Source organism: Scyliorhinus torazame, chromosome 13, assembly GCF_047496885.1.
Source record: "Scyliorhinus torazame isolate Kashiwa2021f chromosome 13, sScyTor2.1, whole genome shotgun sequence".
Taxonomy (NCBI): Eukaryota; Metazoa; Chordata; class Chondrichthyes; order Carcharhiniformes; family Scyliorhinidae; genus Scyliorhinus; species Scyliorhinus torazame.
The window spans coordinates 69,899,180-69,914,974 of NC_092719.1; positions in this window are offsets into that span (position 1 = coordinate 69,899,180).

Sequence of the window (15,795 nt, forward strand, 5' to 3'; positions counted from 1 at the left end):
AGGGAAGAGGGGATGTACAGAAAGTCAAACTTGGAGAAATGGTGAGTTATGGGAGGAGTGTAGGGCTGCGGAGATGGGGAAGGGGCAAGTGGCATGAAGGGATTGATACATATTCATGGACGAGTAATATATTTATTGAAAGAAATATATCACATGGCTGAGAGAAGATTTTAAAAATCACACTGCAGACCAGATCATGGTCTGTGAAGGTTGATCAATGTAATGATCTTCCCTTGGCAATAATACACAAACTACATCCTCAAACTGGAAGGTATAGGTCTCACAGATACATTTATAAGGTTATCGGATGGAAGTGTATGAGTTATGTTAGTGAGCCAGTAATCCAGAGGCCTAGTCTTACAATTCAAACAAGTTCAAATTTTGCCATGGGATTGGTGCTGGGACCCCAGCTGTTCACGCTATAAATGATTGAGAAGAGGGAACAAAATGTGATATCTCAAAATTTGCAGATGATACCAAGTTGGGTGGGAGGGTGAGCTGTGAGGACGATGCAGAGATCCTGCAGTGTGATTTGGACAAGTTGAGTGAGTGGGCAAACGGATGGCAGATGCAGTATAATTTGGAGACATGCACGGTTATCCACTTTGGTCGCAAAAATGAGAAGACAGACTATTATCTGAATGGCCATATATTAGGAGAGGGGGATGTGCAACGAGACCCGGGTGTCCTTGTATACCAGTCAATGAAGATAAGCATGCAGATTCAACAGGCGGGAATGAAGGCAAATTGTATATTGGCCTTAATTGCAACAGGATCTGAGTGCAGGAGCAGGGATGTCTTGCTGCAATTATACAGGGTCTTGGTGAGGTCACGCCTGGATATTGTGTGCAGTTTTGGTCTCCTTATCAGAAGAAGGATGTTCTTGCTGCAGAGGGAGTGCAGCAACGCTTTACCAGACTAATTCCTAGGATGGCAGGACCAACGTATGAGGAGAGATTGAATCGGTGAGGATTGTATTCGCTAAATTTCAGAAAAATGAGGGGGGACCTCATGGAAACATAAAATTCTAACAGGACAAGACAGGGTTGATATAAGAAGGCTGTTCCCAATGATGGGTGTGACCAGAACCAGGGGTCATAGTGTGTGGATACGGGGTAGACAATTTAGGACAGAGATGAGGAGAAATCTCTTCACCCAGAGAGTGGTAAGCCTGTGGAATTCATTACCACAGGAAGTAGTTGAGACCATGACATTGTATGTTTTCAAGAAACAGATAAAGCTCTTAGGGAGAAGGGGGTCAAAGGACATGGGGCGAAAGTGGGATTAGTCTATTGAGTTGGATGATCAGCCATGATCATAATGAATGGTGGAGTAGTCTCGAAGGGCCGAATGGCCTCCTCCTGTTCCTATTGTCTATATTTCTTTGTCTATGTTTCTGTGAAAGTTAAAGAATGTTAACCAGTTTAAAAATAGTTCTAGAAATAAAAGGAAAACCAACAATAAAGCTGTTCGATTGATAAAAAATACAATGGCCCACTAATGCATAGAAAATGTGCTGACCTTACCTGACCTGGTTAAATTATGAGTCCTGCCTCACACGAGTGCTTGACTCAACTGCCCTCCGAAGGATTCTAGGAAGTGCTCCAATATATCAAACTACTGTGCTGCAGAGGTCAATAAGAGGGCATACTACAGCATTCTGGGGGTACCAAGAGTTGGCAGTAAATCATAGTTATTCCAGTGACATTAACAACCTGTGGATACGTTTTTTACAAAAATTGACGACCAATTTGCAAAAATTGCTGAAGAATCAACTTTGTTCTTATTTTCAATTATTTAATTTTGTTATAATTGACATGGTGGATAATCAGTATGTGATTAAGATGCTTTCTTTTTGTTTCCTCACCCCACACTCCTACCCTAAAACCCTTTATTCCTGAGTTAGTCATAAGAGTGTGAAGCCTGTAGGCTTCTCCCCTATTCCCCATGTGTATCTGGCGCTCTCACTGAGGTTATAGTTGGCAAAGCGCTGCCTCGTGTAGATCCATAGACGAGCATCTGACCCGGCTAATCAATACACTCCGGCCACAAAAGTTGAGGAGGGATCACAGTCCCTCAAATATTGCTTTTTACTTAATCCCAAACCACACAGCCAACTCATGAGTACGTACCTTGAGATAATCAGATGGAAGAATGTCTCAAAATTACTTTTAGACATCACAATTCCACGTTATGCTGGGTTACGCAAGTTAGACATAATATTTTTGTATATAAACTAGCGTTTACTCAGTGAGGGAATCGTGGAAGTGGGGAGAAGTGTGCGCACCGATCACATACCGATCACCTACTCAAGTTTCAAAGTGAAGGTTAAGATGGAAAATACTTTCTTTAGCCGAGTGCACTAGGACTGTAAGTAGATAATATGAGAGGTGGCAGAAGAGCCACTACTTATGTAATCTGAAAGCTTTCAGCAATAATCTAGTTGATCTAACAAGACAGGGCAAAATTTATACCTGATGTTGCTGTTTCCAGTAATGAGACTTTTCACTTTGATTTGTTAGGTATGAGAAAGTCATGTGTCTTATCTGCCAGGCATTAGAGTAAAATGAAGATTGCTGTAGTTCCAGCAGTAATGTCGCGATCTCCCTGCTGATCCACAATCAAACAACCTTGCTATTTAAGGGGATAGTATTTCCTCTAGATGCAAACTGGGTGGTCGGTTAGCTCAGCTGACTGGACAGCTGGTTAATGACGCAGAGTGAGGCCAGCAGCGCGAGTTCAAATCCCGTACTGCCTGAGGTTATTCATGAAGGCCCCACCTTCTCAACCTTGCCCCTCACCTGACGTGCGGTGATCCTCAGGTTAAATCAGCACCAGTCAGCCCTCTCTCAAAGGCGAAAGCGGCCTATGGTCCTCTTGGACAATGGCGACTTTCATATATGCAAACAAGGAAGTTTTACGAAGTTAATAAAGCTGATCTATCTCTAATTTCCAGTCAAAGCAATTCCAGCCTTTGTTAAATTATTTGTTATTTTAGTAACTTAACAATTGACAAGTACAGTGTCCTCATCAGAACCAAATGTGCATCAGTTTGAAGCAAAGCCATTCAGCTGGCCTTGATCCTCTCACCTGTTCTTAAGGTTAAATAATCAAAATTAAGGCAGATGATTGGATTTGAGGTAAAAGTCACCTGCGATTTAACTGAATGGCAAAGCAGATGCCAGAGACTGAATGGTCCAGGCTTCTGGGGCACAATCTGGTGAGCACCACACAGTTACTGATGCACATGAGGTGGGGGCAGGAACATCCAAGGGAGTCAGCAGTCAGAGATCTGCTGGATCCCAGGACATAGCTGGGTCCCAGTTGGATGCCAAGCCTCTACAAACAAAGAACAAAGAACAAAGCAATGTACAGCACAGGAACAGGCCCTTCGGCCCTCCAAGCCCGTGCCGACCATGCTGCCCGACTAAACTACAATCTTCTACACTTCCTGGGTCCGTATCCCTCTATTCCCATCCTATTCATGTATTTGTCAAGATGCCCCTTAAATGTCACGATCGTCCCTGCTTCCACCACCTCCTCCGGTAGCAAGTTCCAGGCACCCACTACCCTCTGTGTAAATAACTTGCCTCGTACATCTACTCTAAACCTTGCCCCTCTCACCTTAAACCTATGCCCCCTAGTAATTGACCCCTCTACCCTGGGGAAAAGTCTCTGGCTATCCACTCTGTCTATGTCCATCATAACTGCCCTTAGTGTTGGGTGTGATTACTGGGTTAAGGGGTTATGGGGATAGGGTGGAGGTGTGGGCCTCGGTAGGGTGCTCTTTCCAAGAGCCGGTGCAGACTCGATGGGCCGAATGGCCTCCTTCTGCACTGTAAATTCTATGAAATCTATGAAACTTTGTATACCTCTATCAGGTCTCCCCTCAACCTCCTTCGTTCCAGTGAGAACAAACCGAGTTTATTCAACCGCTCCTCATAGCTAATGCCCTCCATACCAGGCAACATTCTGGTAAATCTCTTCTGCACCCTCTCTAAAGCCTCCACATCCTTCTGGTAGTGTGGCGACCAGAATTGAACACTATACTCCAAGTGTGGCCTAACTAAGGTTCTATACAGCTGCAACATGACTTGCCAATTCTTATACTCAATGCCCCGGCCAATGAAGGCAAGCATGCCGTATGCCTTCTCCACCTGTGTTGCCCCTTTCATTGACCTGTGGACCTGTACTCCTAGATCTCTTTGACTTTCAATACTCTTGAGGGTTCTACCATTCACCGTATATTCCCTACCTGCATTAGACCTTCCAAAATGCATTACCTCACATTTGTCCGGATTAAACTCCATCTGCCATCTCTCCGCCCAAGTCTCCAAACAATCTAAATCCTGCTGTATCCTCCGACAGTCCTCATCGCTATCCGCAATTCCACCAACCTTTGTGTAGTCTGCAAACTTACTAATCAGACCAGTTACATTTTCCTCCAAATCATTTATATATACTACAAACAGCAAAGGCCCCAGCACTGATCCCTGTGGAACACCACTGGTCACAGCCCTCCAATTAGAAAAGCATCCTTCCATTGCTACTCTCTGCCTTCTATGGCCTAGCCAGTTCTGTATCCACCTTGCCAGCTCACCCCTGATCCCGTGTGACTTCACCTTTTGTACTAGTCTACCATGAGGGACCTTGTCAAAGGCCTTACTGAAGTCCATATAGACAACATCCACTGCCCTACCTGCATCAATCATCTTAGTGACCTCCTCGAAAAACTCTATCAAGTTAGTGAGACACGACCTCCCCTTCACAAAACCGTGCTGCCTCTCACTAATACGTCCATTTGCTTCCAAATGGGAGTAGATCCTGTCTCGAAGAATTGTCTCCAGTAATTTCCCTACCACTGAAGTAAGGCTCACCGGCCTGTAGTTCCCGGGATTATCCTTGCTACCCTTCTTAAACAGAGGAACAACATTGGCTATTCTCCAGTCCTCCGGGACATCCCCCGAAGACAGCGAGGATCCAAAGATTTCCGTCAAGGCCTCAGCAATTTCCTCTCCAGCCTCCTTCAGTATTCTGGGGTAGATCCCATCAGGCCCTGGGGACTTATCTACCTTAATATTTTTTAAGACACCCAACACCTCTTCTTTTTGGATCTCAATGTGACCCAGGCTATCTACACACCCTTCTCCAGACTCAACATCTACCAATTCCTTCTCTTTGGTGAATACTGATGCAAAGTATTCATTTAGTACCTCACCCATTTCCTCTGGCTCCACACATAGATTCCCTTGCCTATCCTTCAGTGGGCCAACCCTTTCCCTGGCTACCCTTTTGCTTTTTATGTACGTGTAAAAAGCCTTGGGATTTTCCTTAACCCTATTTGCCAATGACTTTTCGTGACCCCTTCTAGCCCTCCTGACTCCTTGCTTAAGTTCCTTCCTACTTTCCTTATATTCCACGCTTCGTCTGTTCCCAGCCTTTTAGCCCTGATAAATGCCTCCTTTTTCTTTTTGACGAGGCCTACAATATCTCTCGTCATCCAAAGTTCCCGAAAATTGCCGTATTTATCCTTCTTCCTCACAGGAACATGCCGGTCCTGAATTCCTTTCAACTGCCACTTGAAAGCCTCCCACATGTCAGATGTTGATTTGCCCTCAAACATCCGCCCCCAATCTATGTTCTTCAGTTCCCGCCTAATATTGTTATAATTAGCCTTCCCCCAATTTAGCACATTCATCCTAGGACCACTCTTATCCTTGTCCACCAGTACTTTAAAACTTACTGAATTGTGGTCACTGTTACCGAAATGCTCCCCTACTGAAACATCTACCACCTGGCCGGGCTCATTCCCCAATACCAGGTCCAGTACTGCCCCTTCCCTAGTTGGACTGTCTACATATTGTTTTAAGAAGCCCTCCTGGATGCTCCTTACAAACTCCGCCCCGTCTAAGCCCCTGGCACTAAGTGAGTCCCAGTCAATATTGGGGAAGTTGAAGTCTCCCATCACCACAACCCTGTTGTTTTTACTGTTTTCCAAAATCTGTCTACCTATCTGCTCCTCTATCTCCCGCTGGCTGTTGGGAGGCCTGTAGTAAACCCCCAACATTGTGACTGCACCCTTCTTATTCCTGATCTCTACCCATTAGCCTCACTGCCCTCTGAGGTGTCCTCTCGCAGTACAGCTGTGATATTCTCCCGAACCAGTAGCGCAACTCCGCCTCCCCTTTTACATCCCCCTCTATGCCGCCTGAAACATCTGAATCCTGGAACGTTTAGCTGCCAATCCTGCCCTTCCCTCAACCAGGTCTCTGTAATGGCAACAATATCATAGTTCCAAGTACTAATCCAAGCTCTAAGTTCATCTGCCTTACCCGTAATACTTCTTGCATTAAAACATACGCACTTCAGGCCACCAGACCCGCTGTGTTCCGCAACGTCTCCCTGTCTGCTCTGCCTCAGAGCCACACTGTCCCTATTCCCTAGTTCTCCCTCAATGCTCTCACCTTCTGACCTATTGCTCCCGTGCCCACCACCCTGCCATGCTAGTTTAAACCCTCCCGTGTGACACTAGCAAACTCTGGACAAGGTTCTCCCAGAGCTGATTCGGATGATAGGACACAGCCGTGACATTCGGGGGGGGGGGGGGGGGCGGGGGGGATGTTATGAACATTCCAGCTAGTGCAAAGCCAACTGGGGAAGTCCAAAGGTATACAGGTGCAGGAGATGCTATCAACAATGTGTGGCACCAAGGCACAACACAGCTCAGGAGGCAACACCAGTGGAAAGACTGTTGCGTGACATCCGCGTCTTGAGTGGTGGTGCCCAAGGCATGGCTCAGTCTGTGACGACCATGGCTAAGAGCCTGGACATCACAGGAGGGACTTCTCCCAGATGCAGGTAGACATTGCCAAGGCACTGCAGAGCATGGCCCAGTCACTGAGGAGCATCACTGAGGGCATCGACACGATGGTGCAGACAATAGGGAGCCACTAGGACAGGCAGAGCCAGAAGGCGCAGGCCTCTGGAATTCATTCCAGCTGCCCCTCCATCCCATGGAGATCCTCCAGCGCCCTACGTTGCACAGTCAGGGAGGAGGAAGTGCTGGAGGCCAACCCTCCGCCTGCTACCAAGGAGAATGGCAGTCTCCAGTCATTCCGAATCGCACCCTCCTGACACCAGCGCATCTCAAGGACAGCGGGAGGAACAGGGTGGCACAGTGATGCCAGTGAAGGGTGGGTTGCGGAGATGGAATCTGTAGCTGGGGGAATGGAAATGTCAAATGTTCACAATTAAAATATGTTACATCTGATTCATGTGAAGCCTCTGTCACAATAGCCTTCACAGTGGGCCTGTCTGCACCCCCAACCCCTGTTTCCCTTCAACCCCCCCAGCCGCTTGTCTCTCCTCCTCCAGCATGCCACCCCTCTGCTGTGCCACATTGTGGAAGGTATATCAGAACACCACAAAGCAGGACACCCTCTTAGGTGTCCTGCACCAGCAGAGCAGTCCAGGCATCAGATGAACCGCTCAATAATATCAGAGGTGACAGCATGGGCCTCGTTATCGCGGGTCTCCTGCACATGGGGTACTGCCTCCAGCCTGTGCTACACTGCAGCCTTCTCTGGTGTCTGCTAGCCTCGGTTGCCACCAGCACGCGATGGCAGCCTCTGCAGGACTGACACCACCATCCATTACATAATGTATAAGGAAGCGGAGAAGGAGAGACCGACCGTTACGGCTTCCACCCCAGGGCCCTCAAATCTCCCAAAACTACCCTTCCCTTACGTGTCGAACCTTCTCTCAGAGTGCCATCCGCCGAGAGAATTGTGCTGCCAAACCTTGCTCTACACACTCATCCCTGGCCACAGCAGGAGCCACTAGACCAGTGTTTTTCAAACTATTTTTCCTCAGGACTTTCTTTTGGCAATCAGACACTCTTCACGGCCCACACTGACCGGCCTTCACTATACACGCTGCTCGGCCTTCACGACACACACCGACCGACCTTCGTAACACACAACACACATTGACCGAACTTTGAACGCCGATTGGCCTTCACGCCACACGCTTGTGGTGATATACATCACTGTAAATACACAAGGGGTTAATGTAAATACACGTACACCAGATAAACACGAGAGGGAGCACCAGAGACATGACACACAGACATTTAACCAATAGGTCAGTAAGATAGGACACGGCCAATGGGCAGTCACGATACACACAGAAGTGACACTACCACAGGAGGGCATTACACCAACCCATATAAAAGGACACAGCACATATGATCTTCCTCTTTCCAGTGGAGACACTTAGTGAGTACACAGGGTTGATTCAACACATCACACCCACCATGTGGATTGTAGCAGACTGGTTAGTCTGAGTAGCTATAGAAGGATTAATAGGAGAGTCGAATCCAAGTAGGAGAACCGTTAACAGTAATAAATGTGTTAAAGCTATCTCCAAGTCTGAACCTCCCTTTGTCAGAGTGCACATCAAGGAAACAGCTTATGCTACGTCAAGAGCATAACAAAACATGATACCAAGGAGTGACTGTTTAAATCCATACAGTTTCAACTCAGCTAACAGTGACAACCAGCAAAAGCACCCAGGTAAGATGTTCAAGATTCCGGTTCCACAGCGGCTCAGGTGCCACGGCTATCTCAGTGCAAACTGGCGTGCATTCAGGCAAAGGCTTGAGATCTTCCTGGTAGCAGCTGACCTACAAGACGTGGCCGATGCTGAAAAGACAGAGCTTCTGCTCACCATCACGGGTGCAAGAGCAGAAGAAATCTTCAAAACATTCAAGTTCTCCAAAGGGCAAGACAAGAGTGAATTCCAGACAGTCCTGGACAAGTTCGAATGATACTGCGAGGAAAAGACAAAGAAACCAACAGAAAATGGTAAAAGAGGCGGCAATACTAACCACGAGGCCGGGGTGGGCGAGCAGCGAACGATAATTTTGATTGGCGGGCATCTTGCGCAAAGTAAAGGAACAGCGATCTGCACATGCGCAATCGCTTCCTACGCTCTACGTCACAAGCTTCGTGGCGTCAGAGGCCCCGGACCATGCCCACTTAAAGGGGAAATGTCCCAAAACAAGATTTTTTTTTTTTAACGCTTCAAAACAAGATTCTTTCACCTAGAATGACAGCACAATGCCTGAAATTTGACCAGTAGCTAAAAGTAACCTCCGCCGAACCCTGCAACATGCCGTAAGTACTGCCCTCGAAGATGATATGGTCTTGGAAGATAATGACTCAGACGAAGATTTCATCTTGGGAGGTGGCTACCCCAGTACCAAATCTGAACCGCAACTAGAGGGGTTGTACATTGAAGACCCTGACGACGAGTTATTCGGATTGGGGAATCTTCAGCCCAGCATATATGACATCCCGACTCGTGAGTGCAGGATTATGCTGCGGCCTGACGCCAAGAGACAGAGAGCGGTACAAGCCCACAGAGAGCAGTCTGCTGCCACACAGAGAGTGGTCCACGCACCTCGAAGAGTCGCTGACTCCACGCAGAGAGTGGTCCACGCACCACGAAGGCTCCCAGCCTCCACACAGAAAGCGATGAAAATCTCCACAGCGAGGCCAATGCAAGACTCCACAGAGGGAGTGACACAAGCCTCCACAGCGAGCTCGTGGATGGACTCCACAATGGAAGGAACGCAAGACTCCACAGCGCAGTCCTTGCATGAACAAGACCATGAGGGTCTAGCAACCTCATCTGAGCAACCAGCAGCAGACGATGCAAGTCTACCATGCTCCAGTGAACAGCAAGAAGACTATGACAGTCTACCATGCTCACGTGAACAGCAAGAAGACTATGACAGTCTACCACGCTCACGTGAACAACAGAATGACGCTGACAGTCTACCCAGCTCAAGTGAATGACAAGAAGACACTGAGGCTCTACCCACTGTATGTGCGACAACTGACGACGGCATCCCACTTCCCATACCAGATGTGCAACGTGACAGATCTCAGCTAGTGTGTACAGAGGCACTCGACAAGCACAGTGAGACTACTGGTGACTCCGGTGACACCACGTTAATTCAATCCTCATCTGCTCAAGCCGCCCCACAAGCAAATGCGTTCCTGAAAGTTTTGACTCCGGACATGGAGCATCAAGAAACCTCAAAAGATTCAAGTGAACCTGAAATGACTCCAGACGGGGAGCATCGACAAGCCAAAACTGACTCAGGTGAAACAGACCAGACTCCAGACGGGGAGCATCGACAAGCCAAAGCTGATTCCAGTAAGCCGGACATGACTCCAGACGGGGAGCGCCGTGAACTCAGTGACGGCATGCTCAGGGAGACAGCAGATGCCACAAAGCATGCTAACACGAGTAACTGTGTGAAGGACTCGTATTATCCACAGAGCGTGGTCCTTGAGCGCAGCGAACACGACAACAAAACCAACCAACACAAAAACCACATCAAAGACAATAACAAGAAGTGTACCAACGTCGACAAGCACGATAAAAACAACACCTATGGAATTACGACTGGTACGACATGGTACAACTCTGCAAATGCGGGACACTTACTGCTCAGCTCAGTACAATGACATACCATGGCAGGACGATGCATCTTACCAATTCATGTTTGCTGCACTACCAGGCAACCTAGCTTTCAAGACAGATGCCATCAAGAATTGCAACCATAAGCATCGAAAAAAAGAAAGAAACAGACTCCAAATCAGTCAATGAGGTGATTTGAACACTTGAACACCTCCTGTTGACCAAACACCCGGACACTGACGGCGTTCACTAGGGAATGACAACGTCACCATTGACACTTCTATACCAGACCATACAAATTCATGAACTATTGGACTCATAACTTTTATTTTGTATTTTCTTATCCTCAAAGTCATCGCAACTATTATTTGGTCTTGTATACTATTGTATAGTCATCGTAGTCATCATAACTTGTACATAGCATCACTTATCTACCTAGTTTGTTCAATTTTCTTTAACACTGTACAGAAAATATGTAACACAAAAAAGGGGGGATGTGGTGATATGCATCATTGTAAATACACAAGGGGTTAATGTAAATACGCGTAGACTAGATAGACACTAGAGGGAGCACCAGAGCCATGACACACAGACATTCAACCAACAGGTCAGTAAGATAGGACACGACCAATGGGCAGTCACGATACACACAGAAGTGACACTACCACAGGGGCGCATTACATCAACCCATATAAAAGGAACAGCACACATGATCTTCCTCTTTCCAGTGGAGACACTCATTGAGTACACAGGGTTGATTCAACACATCACACCCACCACGTGGATTGTAGCAGACTGGTTAGTTAGTCTGAGTGGCTATAGCAGGATTAACAGGAGAGTCGAATCCAAGTAGGAGAATCGTTAACAGTTTAATAAATGTGTTAAAGCTATCTCCAAGTCTGAACCTTCCTTTGTCAGAGTGCACATCAAGGAAGCAGCTTATGTTACGTCAAGAGCATAACAAAACAATGCTGACCGACCTTCGTAACACATACTGACTGAACTTTGTAACACAGGCTGATCGGCCTTCACGCCACATTCTGACCGAACTTCGTAACACACACTGACCGACCTTCACGACACATTCCGACTGAACTTCGTAACACACTGACCGACCTTCGTAACACACACTGACCGACCTTCGTAACACACGCTGACCGACCTTCGTAACACACACTGACCGACCTTCGTAACACACACTGACCGACCATCGTAACACACACTGACCGACCTTCGTAACACACACTGACCGACCTTCGTAACACACGCTGACCGACCTTCGTAACACAGGCTGATTGGCCTTCACGACACATTCTGACCGACCTTCGTAACACACACTGACCGACCTTCGTAACACACACTGACCGACCTTCACGACACATTCTGACCGACCTTCGTAACACACACTGACCGACCTTCGTAACACACACTGACCGACCTTCACGACACATTCTGACCGACCTTCGTAACACACACTGACCGACCTTCGTAACACACACTGACCGACCTTCGTAACACACACTGACCGACCTTCATAACACACACTGACCGACCTTCGTAACACACACTGACCAACCTTCACGACACATTCAGACTGAACTTCGTAACACACACTGACCGACCTTCGTAACACACACTGACCGACCTTCGTAACACACACTGACCGACCTTCATAACACACACTGACCGACCTTTGTAACACACACTGACCGACCTTCGTAACACACACTGACCGAACTTCGTAACACACACTGACCGACTTTCGTAACACACGCTGACCGACCTTCGTAACACACACTGACCGACCTTCGTAACACACACTGACCGACCTTTGTAACACACGCTGACCGACCTTCATAACACCCACTGACCGACCTTCGTAACACACACTGACCAACCTTCACGACACATTCAGACTGAACTTCGTAACACACACTGACCGACCTTCGTAACACACACTGACCGACCTTCGTAACACACACTGACCGACCTTCATAACACACACTGACCGACCTTTGTAACACACACTGACCGACCTTCGTAACACACACTGACCGAACTTCGTAACACACACTGACCGACCTTCGTAACACACGCTGACCGACCTTCGTAACACACACTGACCGACCTTCGTAACACACACTGACCGACCTTTGTAACACACGCTGACCGACCTTCATAACACACACTGACCGACCTTCGTAACACACACTGACCGACCTTCGTAACACACACAGACCGACCTTCGCAACACACACTGACCGACCTTCGTAACACACACTGACCGACCTTCGTAACACACGCTGACCGACCTTCGTAACACACACTGACCGACCTTCGTAACACACACTGACCGACCTTCGTAACACACGCTGACCGACCTTCGTAACACACACTGACCGACCTTCGTAACACACGCTGACCGACCTTCGTAACACACACTGACCGACCTTCATGACACATGCTGACCGACCTTCATGACACATGCTGACCGACCTTCATGACACACGCTGGCCTACCTTCACGACACACGCTGGCCTACCTTCACGACACACGCTGACCGACCTTCACGACACATGCTGACCGACCTTCATGACACACGCTGGCCTACCTTCACGACACACGCTGACCGACCTTCACGACACACGCTGACCGACCTTCACAACACACGCTGACCGACCTTCACGACACACGCTGACCGACCTTCACGACTCACGCTGACTGACCTTCACGACGCACGCTGACTGACCTTCACGACACACGCTGACCGACCTTCACGACACATGCTGACCGACCTTCACGACGCACGCTGACTGACCTTCACGACTCACGCTGACCGACCTTCACGACACATGCTGACAGACCTTCACGACACACGCTGACAGACCTTCACGACACACGCTGACCGACCTTCACGACACATGCTGACCGACCTTCACGACACTTGCTGACCGACCTTCACGACACACGCTGACCGACCTTCACGACACACGCTGACTGACCTTCACGACTCACGCTGACTGACCTTCACGACACACGCTGACTGACCTTTGTGACACACGCTGACTGACCTTCGTGACACACACTGACCGACCTTCGTTACACACACTGACCGACCTTCACGACACACGCTGACTGACCTTCACGACACACGCTGTCTGACCTTCACGGCACACGCTGACTGACCTTCACGACACATGCTGACCGACCTTCATGACACACGCTGGCCTACCTTCACGACACACGCTGACTGACCTTCACGACACACGCTGACCGACCTTCACGACACACGCTGACCGACCTTCACGACACACGCTGACTGACCTTCACGACACACGCTGACCGACCTTCACGACACACGCTGACCGACCTTCACGACACACGCTGACCGACCTACACGACACACGCTGACCGACGTTCATGACACACGCTGACTGACCTTCACGACACACGCTGATCGACCTTCACGACACACGCTGACCGACCTTCACGACACACGCTGACCGACGTTCATGACACACGCTGACTGACCTTCATGACACACGCTGACCGACCTTTGTAACACACGCTGACCGACCTTTGTAACACACGCTGACCGACCTTCACAACACACGCTGACCGGCCATCGTAACACATGTTGACTGACGTTCGTCATGTGAGAGTACCTTTAAGAAATGGGGGTTTATAAAATAGCTGTAGTGGATGTACCTTTAAGAAATGGGGGTTTACCAGTGATGTCAGAGTGTGGGTAGAGCTGGGCTGTCTGTCTGCTTTGACTTTCACTTTGGGCTCGCAGCTACAGGGTGTGTTTAATTTTGTTTTAGATTTGGAGAAGCTGCAATCACAGCAAGAAGTGTATGAATATCCGCAAGCTTATGAATGTTCAGTTGTTGATTTCAAAGTGGTAACTGTTCTCAGTAGTGAAATTAAACCTGATATCTTTCTGTAAAGAGGGTTATTTTTGTCTAATGATGTTGCAAGGAAAGATTAAGAGTTACTTCGAGAGTACTGTATTCTTTGGGGTATTTATTGGTGTTGATAGTTGTTAAGATGTTTACTGTGGGTTTATAAAGTGTTAACTGGTTTCATAAATAAACATTGTTTTAATTTAAAAGCACTGTAGATCTCCGTTGCATCCCACCTACAGAGTAGGGCCGTGTGCTCCCCATAACCACAATTTATTAAACGTTGTGGGTTAGGTAACTCCATGATACACTCTGGGGTTCCCTAAACCCTGGCCCATAACACCTTCACGACACACGCTGACCAACCTTCGCAACACACGCTGACCGACCTTCGCAACACACGCTGACCGACCTTCATGGCACAAGCTGACCGACCTTCACGGCACAAGCTGACCAATTCATGACACATGCTGACCGACCTTCACAACACATGCTGACCGACCGTTGCGATGCATGCCATCTTCGCCTACCTTTTAATGCACAACGTTAGCCTGCTTTGTCCTCACAATCTCACTTGAATCAGGTTTACAGGAGCCGAGGGCAATGTGCATATCAGGTGCAGACTTCAGCCAGTTTCTTTGTGCCGTCTTCATCTTTATGAAACTCAAAAATCCAACTTCGCACATGTAGGTCGTCGAGAAGGGCAATAGCACAAAATGCGCATTTTACTCAGCACTGGAAACTCCTGGGAGATGCTACACCAGACTGCTGACAGTCTCGAGGGCTTTTGCCGTGTTTTTAATGTGGTATTACAAGTCAGGTACAGCAATGTAATCTTTTAATTTGGAGTCAACTCTAAGTTACTAACTGACTCTGTGGTCTCAACCTAAAAAGGAATCTTTCACTCACCATCTCTCTTTCAAATTCTGAAACTTCTCTCATTTGCCAGTACTTCCCTGCCTATAACTCGTATGGGGCAGGATACTCCGGTCACCGATCCAAACTCACATTCGGCGATCAGCTGGAGAATCCCCCTTTGTGCCAAAATCGGGGGCGGTGCCGCTTTGGGATGGCTCCGCCCTCTCGAAAACGGCGCACACCATATGGGCGGCGTCAGGATGTCACCTGAGGCCCTCCCCCGATGGGCCGAGTCCCCGACGACATGGAACACTCATACATTTTATGTTTGTGAACCCAACGTGACGGTTGTAGACTGAGTCCAGCACCGCCACTGTGGTGGGGGGGAGCCGTTCTGTAGGCAGGGGGGGCTTTGGCAGGGGATGGGAGCACTGGTGGGGGTTGTTCCGGGGGTAGTGAGGCTGATTACATGGGGGCAGTTTTTGGCAGGCCAAGTCCGTGTGCGTCCGGCGCCATGTTACACGGCATGGCCACGGACCCA